This window comes from Phyllostomus discolor, chromosome 10, assembly GCF_004126475.2.
Source record: "Phyllostomus discolor isolate MPI-MPIP mPhyDis1 chromosome 10, mPhyDis1.pri.v3, whole genome shotgun sequence".
Classification (NCBI taxonomy): Eukaryota; Metazoa; Chordata; class Mammalia; order Chiroptera; family Phyllostomidae; genus Phyllostomus; species Phyllostomus discolor.
Window position 1 is genome coordinate 51,269,100 of NC_040912.2, and position 13,216 is coordinate 51,282,315.

General features: G+C 36.9%; 1 protein-coding gene and 1 pseudogene across 4 annotated transcripts in view; both read left to right on the plus strand.

The window, feature by feature from the left end:
• The first annotated feature begins 4,004 nt into the window (after nucleotides 1-4,004).
• On the plus strand, nucleotides 4,005-4,722 carry LOC114507986 (annotated as a pseudogene).
• Nucleotides 4,723-10,203: 5,481 nt separating this feature from the next.
• The window catches only part of STARD3NL (STARD3 N-terminal like), a 178,483-nt gene continuing 175,470 nt past the window's right edge, over nucleotides 10,204-13,216 (plus strand). The window contains exons 1-2 of one of the 4 annotated variants that reach the window (XM_036010804.1): nucleotides 10,240-10,427; nucleotides 11,123-11,178. The gene's annotated coding sequence lies outside the window, so the exon portion shown is untranslated. Of the gene's footprint in view, nucleotides 10,428-11,122; nucleotides 11,179-13,216 lie in introns of all 4 variants that reach the window. The other 3 variants (XM_028526101.2, XM_036010807.1, XM_036010806.1) reach the window with 3 other exon arrangements.

The following is a 13,216-nucleotide window of genomic DNA, read 5'->3' on the forward strand; positions in this document are numbered from 1 at the left end:
ATGTTAAGAAACGCTAACAGTGCTCTTGAATTCCTTTCTTTCTTTAATACAGAAACAACATCAGGTTACAGATGCTTACAAAAAAACTAAGGAACCCCCCAGTAAGTACAAAAGCAAATTGGAAAACCTCCTTTAAAAATAATTAATGATAATGATAAACATTGTTTTCCTGGATGTTCTGCCATTATTTTGGCCTTTCCTCACATGTTACCACTGGAATCTTACAGGAGCTTCTTCCTGCCAACATAAGCATTGTGTGAAGACTTTACAAACACAGCTGGAAATCAGACCAATGACCTCTCTATGACTTCTTAGCAACTTTGCAAAAGGGAGGCTGAATTGTATTATGTGGATTTGGTGGTTTAACTGGCCTGGGCAAACATCAGGTCCACATGTAAGGGGAGTGCAGTGGCTCCCTACCCCATGGCACCAGCTTAGTCTCATGTGCCATGAGTCATAGTGGCGGAAGAGAGCCTCCTTCCTGGTTGTCTTGACTCACTTGGGAGCAGAAGAAGATGCTCATTGGGGTTGTGGTCCTGTGTAATGTGAGAGACCGCAGTGAGCTAAACAGCTTCCCAACATGCAACCAAATCCCTCAAATTAGGAGAGAACAGGATGAGAATGACCAAATTCACTGCTGGTTTGGGCTGGCAAAGTTCAATGAAGTTCTAACATTAGCTCTGGGCTCATAAAGCATATTTTACTTTGTCTTTTTGACTTCTAGTAGTTAAATTGCTGAAATTAAAGTTGCCTTTTCAATAAATTCTATAGGAATTTACATTTTGTTTAAGAATGAATTTATATGCAAAGTCTCCCTTAGATCAGACCTAAAGGTAACAATTTGCCTGAGAACCCATATCCCTTTGGACTCTGTGAATACTGCCAACAGTTATCTACTACTGCATTCTTCTCTAGGTTGATTAACTTTTCATTTTTAAAATTGAAACCACCAATCCAAGGTTTTTCACCTTTCACCTTTTTATTTATACAGTAGGAAAGTTATTTAGTTATTTAATGGTAACTATATTATAATGAGCACTATATGCACTAGTGTTTTATCTAATTATCAAATTACTAAATAGCTGTCCCTTTTAGACAAAATCCTAAGATGACTTTAGTTGCAAACTAATAATAAAGGGAATATAACAAAAATGTTAGGACAAAATGAATCAATGCCCAGCCATAGGTCCTCACAGAATCTACAGTGATTTATCAATTTAGATGATTCAGGAACCTATAGTTTCATGTACTACCAATCAAGGCTATCCCTCAAGGCTACTCAGTTATATCAGGTGGACCCAAAAGTCTGTATGTTTTTTTGGTAAAATTAAGGACACATTTCTCATTTTCACCAATAACTTTATTGATTTCGATATTTTGAGTATGTCAGCTATCTCCTGCATGGTATATCATCGTTTTCAGTTAATGTCTCCATTTGATCACTGTCAACTTCAACTGGTCTACCTCACCATGAAGCATTGTCCAGTGAGAAATTTCCAACATGAGACTTTGAAAAGCACTTTTGTCATGTTTGATCAGTCACGGTACCTTCTCCATACACTGCACAAATCTTTCTTTTTGTGTTTCAGTTTCATTTTTACCTTTTTTGAAATAATAAAGCATAATATGCTGAAAATGTTGTGTATTTTCTCCTATCTTCATTATTAAAATGACTATACAAAACTTCACCAATTTTGATGTTTTTTAAATGCATGTCAATATGACAGCTGTCACAATACAATCTAATAAAATTGTTTTGAGTGAAGTTAAAGACAGTTAAGTGCTACTAGAGCCGTCTTATGGAATAAAACAAAGGAATCTTTTGGCCTACTCAATTACATTGCTGCCTCCCCTTGTTTTCCTATAATGCTGTTCTTCTCCAACTTTTACCAGCTTTCTTCTTGCTTTATAGCACTTAAAGGTTTGAGTTACAATTAATCTCTTTAAGTAAATGTGTGCATATTTTTCTTGTTTTATTAGGATTTTTTTCTGTTTTCTGTTAATTCTTGCTCACTCTGATGAAACTTCATCACTGGATCATTTTCAAAATACTTCTTGTGCTTTTTCTCTGATCTTGAGTTCACTGCATCTGAATTTCCTTTTGGTCTCTTCTGCTTCCACACATTCCTTAAATGATGGTATTCCCTAGGATTCTGCCCTGGGTTCTCCCTCTTCAGTCTGTACACTCTCCCTGAATGATATTTTCCTGAAGTGTCTCTCCTAAAACCTCCAGGTTTATAATCTAGATGCCCACTAGACACATTTCCAAATGAACCATACCTATTTTAAACACAAAATGGTCAGAAGTGAGTTTATATCGCAGTCCCTGTCCAATGCAGCTTTCCTCCTGATATCCTGATTTAAGTTAATGGCAAATTCTCCAAACAGTCACCCGTTTCCTATTCCTCTGTTTTCAAATAAAGGAAACTGTCATGTCCTCTCAATTCTACCTCTTAAGAGCTTACATATTCATCATTTCCTTTCTAACCCAAACTAATATATATTACTGATTTGCATTATAAACAAATCTATTTTAGGACTTTAAGCTTTCATCACACGTCATAACTAGTGGCAGTGTGGAGGACAGATTAGGTGGGAGCATTGTATTTGCATGACTTTATAAAAAATATATGCATTGCATCAACATTCAACAAATATTTAATTTTTTCAATTAAAATATTTTATTGTTGATATTCCAAAAATTTCATAAATATGCTTTAGCTGTTATATTGATACTTTTAAATTTTATTTTTAAATTACAGTTTACATTCAATGTAATTATGTATTAGTTTCAGGTATACACCATAGAGGTTAGATAATCATATACTTTACAAAGTATTCCCCAGATATTTCCAGTACCCAGCTAGTTCCACACATAGTTATTACAATAACACTGACTATAATCCCAATGTTGTACTTTACATCCCCATGACTATTTTGTAACTATCAATTTGTACTTTTTAATTCTTTCAGCTTTTTCACTGAGACCCCAACACCCCTCACCTCTGGCAATCATCAGTCTGTACTTTATATTTATGAGTCTGTTTCAATTTTGTTTGTTTCCTTATTTTGTTCTTTATATTATGAATATAAGGGAAATCATGTGGCATTTATTATCCTCTGACTGACTTATTACACTTAGCATAATACCCTCTAGGTTCTTCCATGCTTTCATGAATGGTAAGAGTTCATTCTTTTTGTGGGTAAGTAATAATATTCCTTGTATAAACATAACCACTTGTTTTCCACTCAACTAATTGATGGATACTTGAATTGCTTCCATATCTTGGCTATTATAAATGACACTGCTGTATACATAAGTGTGCATATGTCTTTTCAAATTAGTGTTTTGTGTTTCTTTGTTATATGTACCCAGAAGTAGAATCGCTAGATCATAAGGAAGTTCCATTTTTAATTGGAGGTACTTCCATACTGTTTTCCACAATGACTGCACCAGTCTGCAATCACACTAACAGTGCACTAGGGTTCCCTTTTCTCCACATCCTCACCAACACTTATTTGTTGATTTATTCATGATAGCTATTTGGACAGGTGTGAGGTCTTAATTTGTGGTTATAATTGCATTTCTCTGATGATTAGTGATGTTGAGTGTCTGTTCATATGTCTAGTGTCCATCTGTATGTCTCCTCAGAGAAGGATCTGTTCAGATCCTCTGCCCATTTTTAAATTGGATTATTCGGGGTTTGGAGGGGTGGGGTTCATGTTGAGTTGTATGAGTTCTTTATAAATTTTGGATATTAACCCTGTATCACATGTGTCATTGGCAAATATCTTTTTCCATTCATTAGGTTGCCTTTTCCTTTTGTTAACAGGTTCGTTTATTGTACAAAAAATTTTAGCTTAATGTAGTAGCATTTATTTATGTTTTCCTATAGAACAATAATACAGACAAATCTCCTAGAAGTCAATGAGACATATAATATAATTTAAAAATGGGCAAAAGGATCTTTTCCTTTTCCAGTACTGGAGGATGCCCCACCAATCCACCGTGTGGGAAGCAGCAGCAGTCATGGCAATGTTTGAGCAGATGAGAGCTAACGTGGGCAAGTTGCTCAAGGGCATTAACAGGTACAATCCTGAGAATATGGCTATCCTGGAGCACTATGTAGAGATTCAGGCCAAGGAGAATACCTGTGATCTGGAAGCCAACCTGGCTGTCCTGAATCTGTACCAGTTTAACCCAGCCTTCTTTTAGACTATGGTCATCGCTGAGATCCTGCTGAAGGCCCTCACTAACCTGCCCCACATTGACTTCACTCTGTGCAAGTGCATGATCGATCAGGCTCATCAAGAAGAATGGCTCATCTGACAGATTTTGTACCTCAGAGACTTGCTGGAGACCTGTCACTTCCAGACCTTCTGGCAAGCCTTAGATGAAAACATGGACCTTTTGGGAGGTATAACTGGTTTTAAAAATTCTGTACAGAAATTTATCTGCCATGTTGTGGGCATCACTTATCAGCACATTGATTGTTGGCTGCTGGCTGAGATGCTTGGGGGCCTGACAGACAGCCAGATAAAGGTATGCATGAGCAAAGATGGCTGGAGTATTGATGACTCAGGCCAGATCTTCATTGGTAGCCAAGAAGAGAGCATTGAGCCCAAGAACATCATGGAGAAGATATACTTTGACAGTGTGTCCAGCATCATGGCCTCCTCCCCGTAACTTTGGAGGCATTTAATGAAGATTTGTTGCCTTAACAAAAATGGGCAAAAGGCTTGAACAGGCATTTCACAAAAGAGAGTATCCACATGACATGTGAAGATGTGAAAAAGTATGAAACTCTTTTTGTCATCCATGAAATGCAAATTAAATCCTTATGTGATACCCCTATATATGCATAACAAAAAATTCCCTCTCTTTGCTGTTTTTCATAGTTGCTGCACCATTTTACATTCCCAACTACAGTACAAGAGTTACAATTTCTCCATATCCTTGCCGACACTTGTTATTTGTTTGTTATTATCCTTCCTAACTTGTGTGAGGTGCTAGCTATCTCATGGTGGTTTTAATTAGCATTTCTCTGATGGTTAGTGATGTTAAGCATCTTTTCGTACATCTGTTGGTCATTTGTCTCCTTTGGAGACATGTCTATTTAAGTCTTTTGCCAATTTTTAAAATTGGGATAATATTATTATTGCTAAAACACTGTAGAAGTTCCTTGTATTGTTTGGAAGTTAGTTTTGAAAATATTTTCTCACATTTTTAGGTTGCTTTTTCACTCTGTTGATTTTTTTATCTAAGATTTTTAGATTGATATAATCCTACTTATTTTTTCTTTTTCTCTTTTTTTGGTATCATATTCAGAAATCATTGCCAAGATTAATGTCATGAAGCTTTTCTTATTTTCTTCTAGCAGTTTTGTAGTTTTAGGTCTTACATTTAAATCTTTAATCCATTCTGAGTTGCATTTTGTGTGTGTTGTAAGATAGGGGTCTATTTTTATCCTTTTACATGGAGATATCCAGTTTTCCCAGCACCATTTGTTGAAGAGACTATCCTTCCTCATTATGTATTTTTGACATTGTTGTTGAAGACCAGTTGCTTTTGTATGTGTGGGTTTATTTCTGAGCTCTCTATTCTGTTGAATTAGCCTGTCTTTCTGTCTCGATGCCAGTATCATACTGCTTTTACGATGGTAGATTTATAATATATTTTGAAATAAGGAAGTGTGGTACTTCTATTTATGTCTTATTTCTCAAGGTTGCTTGGGATATTCTGTATCTTTTGCTGTTCTATATGAATTTTAGGATTGTTCTTCTATTTCTGTAAAAAAAATGCCATTGTAATTTTGATGGGGTTAACATTAAACACATAGATTGCTTTGGGTAGTATGGACAGTTTAATAAAATTAAGTCTTCCAATAATTGACAGAATTTTTATTTATTTGTCTTTTCTTTAATACTTTTCATCAGTGTATTCTAGTTTTCAGTATACAAAATTTTCACCTCCTTGGTTAAATTTATTCCTAAATGTTTTATTGTTTTTGGTGCCACTGTAAATGGGACTGTTTTCCTAATTTTTTAGAAGTAGCTCATTTTTAGTGATGGAAATACAATAATTTTTTATATGTTGACTTTGTATCCTGTAACTTTTCTGAATCTGTTTATTTATGCTAATAGGTGTGTGTGTGTGTATGTGATTTTTAGGATTTTTCTATATGAAAGACCATGTCTTCTGCAAATAGAGACAATTTTACTTCTTCCTTTCCAATTTGGATGCTTTTTTTCTTGCCTAATTGCTCAGGCTAGGACTTCCAATACTATGGTGAGTAGAAGTGGTGAGAGTTGGCACTCTTGCTTTGTTACAGACCTTAAAGGCAAACTGCATTTTTCACAATTAAGTATAATGTTAACAGTCAGCTTGTCATATATAGTCTTTGTTATGTTCAGATACATTCTCTTTATACTGAATTTGTTCAGAACTTTTGTCACAAAGGGAAGTTAAATATTTACAAGGGCTTATTCTGCATCTATCAAAAGGATATAATTTTTATCCTTTGTTCTGTTAATGTGGTGTATTACTTTTATTGATTTGCATATATTGAACCATCTTGGTATCCCAGGGATAAATTCCATTTAATCATGGTTTATGATCCCTTTAATGTGATGTTGAATTCTGCTTGCTATAATTTTCATCACAGAGTTTTGCATCTACATTCATCAAAGATATAGACCTGCAATTTTCTTTTCTTGTAGATCCTTATTCTGGTTCTAGTATCAGAGTAATACAGGCCTTTAAAATGAATTTGGAAATGTTGCCTTTTCTTCAATTTTTTTGAAGTTTGAGATGTACTGGTGTTAATTCTTTCAATGAGATCGGGTGCTTTCAGGGTGGTATGGCCATAGACTAATTCTTCTTTAAATGTTTGGTAGAATTCACTAGAAAAGCCATTGGGCCCTGGGCTTTTCTTTGCTGGGGGGATTTTCATGACTCATTTTCTTATGTGTTATTATTTTTTCTATTTTTTTAAAAAGATTTTATTAATTTATTTTTAGAGAAAGGGAGGAAGAAAGAGATGAAGAGAAACTTCAATATGTGGTTGCCTCTCATGTGCCCCCTACTGGGGACCTGGCCCACAACCCAGGCATGTGCACTGACTGGGAATCAAACCAGCAACCCTTTGCTTTGCTGGCTGACACTCAATCCGCTGAGCCATACTAGCCAGGGCATCCTTATGTGTTATTGATAATTCCACTCATCAGTATATTCAAAAGAATTGAAATCAATATCAAAGAGATATCTATACTGCTATGTTTATTGCATGATTCACAATTGTCAAGATTTAGAACCAATCCAAGTTTTTGTTAATAGACAAATGGATAAAAATAATATATACTTATACAATAGAATGCAATTCGGCCTTAAAGAAGAAAGAAATTTTTCTGTTTGTGACATCATGTACCAGGAAAACATTGTGCATTTTTAAAGCATTTAAACAGTACAAGTGAGTATTATCAGTACCTGCACATTTTAATCAAAATTCATTTCTCATTTTAAATGTCTTTTTATCTAAATAACAATTGCTTTTACTGAAGCAAATGCTAAACCATGCATTTCTGGTCTTTCAAAATTAATTGGGTGACAAATGACTGCAGTATCTAGTTCTAATTGCTTAAAAGGCACGTGAGAGATCAGGTGCACAACCAGAGACATTTTCTTACTCTGACATTGCCTCACTTGTTTCAACCATTACTTTTTCTTTATAGCATCTGTCTTGTCTGGATAATTTCTAGAGATTTCTGAATACAAAATTCAGGGTTAAAACTTCTCCATGACCACCTGGGAATCAGTGGAGACTCAGATCCTGAACCTGGATGGGCCAGAGAAGTTTACGGGTTCAGGTGCTGGACCTAGGGGAATTCATCTGAAGGCTGGATGAGGCTGCACCATGGGGTGGGGAGAGGATGACTAGCAGTCCCAGTGGTGCCTCTTACCTACTTGTGGCCCATTCATGGCACTGATCATCTGAAGGGCAGACGTGAGAAGCCAATCTAGCTTTAGGCTTCCAAGGGATTTGGAGGAAGAAGCTAGAGTCTCTGTATAGCCATGGAAAACATTATGCTCAGAAATAAGTCAGTCATAGAACAAATACTGCATGATTCCACTTATATGAAGTATCTAAAATAATCAAACTCATATATACAAAGAATACAGTGGTAGTTGCCAGAGGATGGGGAATGAGGAATGGGGAGTGGTAGTTGCCAGAGGGGAAATGAGGATTTTTTCAATGGTGATAAAGTTACAGTTATATACAATGTAATTCTAGAGATCTGCTGTGCAACATGTATACCATAGTTAATAGGATGTTGTGCACTTAAAAGCTTGTTAATAAGGTAGATCTTGTGCTATGTGCTCTTACCACCAATTTTTTAAAATGAAAAAGCCAGGTAACACAAGAAATCTTTTGGTTATGATGGGTATGTTCATTATCTTATTTGTGGTAACAGTGTCACAGGTGTATGCAACGGTCCAAACTCATTAAAATGTATACACCAAATATAAGCAGTGTTTTGTATTTTAGTTTGATAAATAAAGTTGAAAACAACAAAAAAAACAAACAAAAAAGAAGACACACACAAAAAAACAGAATATCAGTATTGGCAAAGATGTGGAACAACTGGAATTTCCATTCACTGCTAGTGATTTATAAATTGGTAAACTAAAAAACAATGTGGCACTGTTTTCTAATACTGAATATACACATATCTTGTGGCACAGTAACACTACTACTAGGTATATACCAAAATCAAACCTGTAATAATGTGCATCAACAGACTGGTACAAAAATATTCATAGCAGCATCATTTATAGACATCCAAAACTTTAAATAACCTAATGTAAAGCAATATTAGGACAATGAAATTCTGAGATTATATAAAAACATGAAAGTGAATAAACCACTACTACATTTTTTTAATATGGCTCAATCTCACGAATATATTATTGAGTGAAAGGGCCACACAAGAGTACACACTAAGTGTGGCCATTGATAGGTTTTCAAAAGCAGACAAAACTAATTTGGTGGTAAAATTCAAAACAGTGGCTATTTCTGTGTAGGCATGCAATAACTAAGGAGCATGAGAGCTTCTAAATAGTTGGAAAACATTTAAAATCTTGATGCAGGAGGTGCTTACACAAGTTCATTCACTTTACTACTAAGATATACAGTTAGGATTGTTGCAGTTCTTTCATACATGTTATCCCTTAAATTTTTTTTCACACCCATTGATTCAGGAAATTTTCAATATTGTATTTTATCAATTTTTGCGAGGGTTGAGAGAAAGGTCTTCCCACATATTAGCAGTAGGAATGTAAATTGTAATAACTACTTAAAGGAGCAAGTGGAGGAAATCTACTAAGATTCAAAATGTGCACACTGAGCAGACTAATAGCCTAATTTTTAATGCTTATGTGTAATTTAAAATTAATAACAGCACTTAGAATGTCTTTGGAAGAATATAAAAAATGATAGCAACTCTAGTTTACTCGAGGTGAACTTAGTGCCTGGGAAACTAAAAACAGAAGCCGAATTTTCACTGTATAAATCCTCTATTTCCCTAAATATTTGAAGAATATTTGTAGCATCTATTGTGGAGAAGGTTTAATTAAAATATATAGATAAATTGAATTAAGACAATAATGAAAAGACACTATCTCGTGGGAAAACATACGCACATATAATTAAATGTGACTACTATGAAGACCGAAGTGTCAGTTATGTGACAGGAGCTTAGAGAAAAGGTCTCCTAAGTAGGTCTGGAGGACTTGAATTCAAAGCGGAGGTGAACCTTGAGCAGAGAAAGGAAATGTCCCACTTTCTCATTGTTGAATTGCGTAGTGTAAAATGCCCAGGAACCCTGAAATCCAGTCCCATGATTATTTTCCACGAGCTGGAGACTAAATCCCCGCCAAGAGACTGGACAAAGGTGGAAGAAGCAAAAGTGTCGACGAGGGGAAAACAGCCACTTCATAAAATTGAGCAGTAGTCGATTCAGATAAGCACAACCTGCTCCGCGGTGACAAAGCGCAGGCTCCAAATTCCCGCCCTCTCCAATGGACAGGTCAGCCCGCCCTCTCTTGCCTTTCCACTTTGCTTACTGGGCAGTGGATGATTGACAGACACTCCCACCAATCAGTGAGTCTTCTAGGTAGGCCCCGGCCGGTCTTCGGTCGCCTAGAGCAAGATGTGGGCTCAGCGTGATGACGTCAAGGGCAGGGTAGTCTTGGAGGTCCGGGGCGGCGTCAGGCGGTGGGCCACGGGCTAAGCGTCACCTGCAGGGCTGGATCTCAGGTCCCGCCCCACCGAGCCCGCCCCTCCGCTCGCAAGGCCCCTAGCGGGCGCGACCAAGGAGTTGCTGCCCCCGGCCAGCCTGGGGCGGCCGGCCCATAACCACCCGATGAGGTAGGCTGGGTTTCTCGCCATCCTATTTGACAGATTGGAAAACTGAGTCACCCGGGGTCAGATGACTTACCTTCCGGGCCTCACTAGAGATCGGTCAACGGAGGCCAGAGCCCGAGCTTCCGGTTATGTTTTCTGAGCCCTGTGGCGTCCTCCGTAGAGGAGGAGGATGGGCTAGGCAAAGCTTTGTTTATAAAAGATATACAACAGTGAAGTTGCAAATGCTTAACCCCTTTTCACTCAGATCTTGGGCTGGGATTCAGGGGATGTTTGCAGGAGCGAGGTCTCTTCCTGCACCCTGAAGACCCTGAGGAGTGCTCAGTGGGGTCCAGCTTCATGCTGGCGCCCAGGGCCTTCCAGAGTGACCAAGAATGGTGACTCAGATGATGCGTGGGTGATACAGACAAGTGTAACCGGCATGTTTTATTCATCAATAAAAGCTGTATTCAAAACAACAAAATTTATAAATTAAAGTACAAGTCATGATTGTGCTGGCTATGGTTTTAGTTAACTGCTTTACCCATTCAGGGGCCACCTGGCCATATTTTGAAATCTCAGTAGCATGCTTACTTTGGTTTAGGATTAGAAAGGGAATTTTTTTCTCTCTTTCGTTAATACATGGGTTAACATTGAGAACTTGACTTGCCATTCCTTTACTGTGCCAATTGTTCACCATGTCATTTGTCTTTATTTCACAGATGGAATCACTGAATTCATCACTTCACTCAGTAATAGTTTGGATAAATTTAGCAAGGTAACAAAGTGGCAGGTTTAACCTCTCAAAATACAGGGATTAGTTCAGTTTGTTTATCTCAGAACTCTTTGTTCAGAAGCTTCTGAAAGATAAATTGCCATCCTCATACCATCTACTCATACACTCTCTTTTTCTAGAAACAGCATCTCAAAAAACAACTTATGGTACTGTTGCTTTATTCATAAATTAAAAATATGTATAATATATACATACCTATATATTTTCTATTATTTTGAAGAATTCATTCTCTAAATCTTTCTGTCTCAAACTTTGACCTTTAAAGACTGTTATTGCATAAAACTGCATTAAAGAAATGAAACTAAGGCTGCTGCTGGGGACTTTTCCTAGTTTATGTTTGCAGAAGTATGGTAATTATTATCATTTGAATTCATTCTTTGGAAAATTTATCTGATGAGTGCATCATCTATGCCACACTTTGTTATAGCCGTTGGGGACTGAATGCTGAAAAATTCAGATAAGCTTTCTGCCTTCAAAGACCTTTTATTTTGGCAGAGATACAAAAGACATATAAACAAAAATGACAACTTTAGATAATGATGAATACTAGAAAAAACATTACAGGTAAGAGACTAGAGAGGGACTGGGAGGTGGGGAGAAATTTAGGAATGGTGGTCACTGAAGACTGCCTTGAAGATGTGACAGTTTGACTGAGACCTGAATATTTAGAATGAGTTGGCTATGGGAAGATCCGTTGAAAGTTTTTGGGCAGATGTGCAAAAAAGCTCAAGGAACAATGCGCTTGGCATGTTCCAGAGATAGAAGAAAAGCCATGTGACTGGAGTGGAGTAAACCTAGGGGAGAGTGGAGTTGGGGGACAGTGGTAAAAGATGACACTAGAAGTGGGCAGGAGTGGGATCATTTGAACCCCATGTGAGAATTGTAAACAGGCAAAGGAAATAGGATTTGGGTATTGCCAAAGCCCTCTTTGTTTTCTTTAGTGACACTCATGGACCCTAACCAGCTCCCTGCTTTATTTTGGTTATGAAATTATTGCAATACTTTATTACAGTTTTTTTTCATCAGAGGTCTTTCTTAATGAAAAAAAGGGCACTTTCCTTCAAGCACAGAGTCCCATGTTTCTTCCATGTTCATTGTTATTATGTGCAGGACTCTAAGCCTCTGTTTATCTTCAGCTTCCTGGTTTTACCCTTCATACTTCCAGCCATGTGTCCTCTCCAGTATCATTTTTATGTGCTTGCCTTTTGGAAAAGACTAGAAGTCAATCCCTGTTCTTCTCCAAGCAGAATTCCAGGAAACTGCATTTTGAAGTGGATAACCATTTTCTATTTTATTACTGACCAGGGACTTAATGTCTGCCTTTATTTAGTGCCTGTGGTGTGCTAGGTGCATTATATACATTTTAATCCTACTAACATATTGCAGAAGTAAATATTATCCCTTCCTTATAGAAAAGGAAACCTACACTTAAAGCCACCAGCTAGTACTAAGGGAGCCTAGAGTTGAACATTCCAATTAGCCCGCCCCCAAAGCCAAGTCAGTGCTGCTCCACTGCTTCCCTGAGTATATTTACAGCAGTTAACAAATCTCTGTTATTTCAAATCATATTTTATGAAATGGCATTTGAAGATGATGATTCAGTACTCTTAGCTGAAAGCTGGGGCTGTGGAGACTCATAGATGTTCATGGATTTTCAGAATGTAACTGACATCAGATTCTCTCCCTGCTGATTCTCAGCCTATTGTTTTTTGAAAGTTTCATCCCAGAGGATTTCTATAAATATAAAACTGTAGCATTCAACTATGAAAACTTATACAAGGTAATTTTTAAAAGATTAAACGGTGCTGCTTTGGGGGCTAAAAAATCCATTATTTTATTTCTCTTCCCTTTTCTAAGCACTAAACAAGTGTACACTTTCTGGATGAAGCTTTGGTTTCTGTTAGTAGAAAGTGGTTTTAAAATAACTTTAAGTTTTATTTCTCAAATCTTTGAAAGGTAATTTAAGGCTGTTATTGTTTTCCAAGCTTCAGTCTTATGCTTACAGGTGTGGAATCTTATT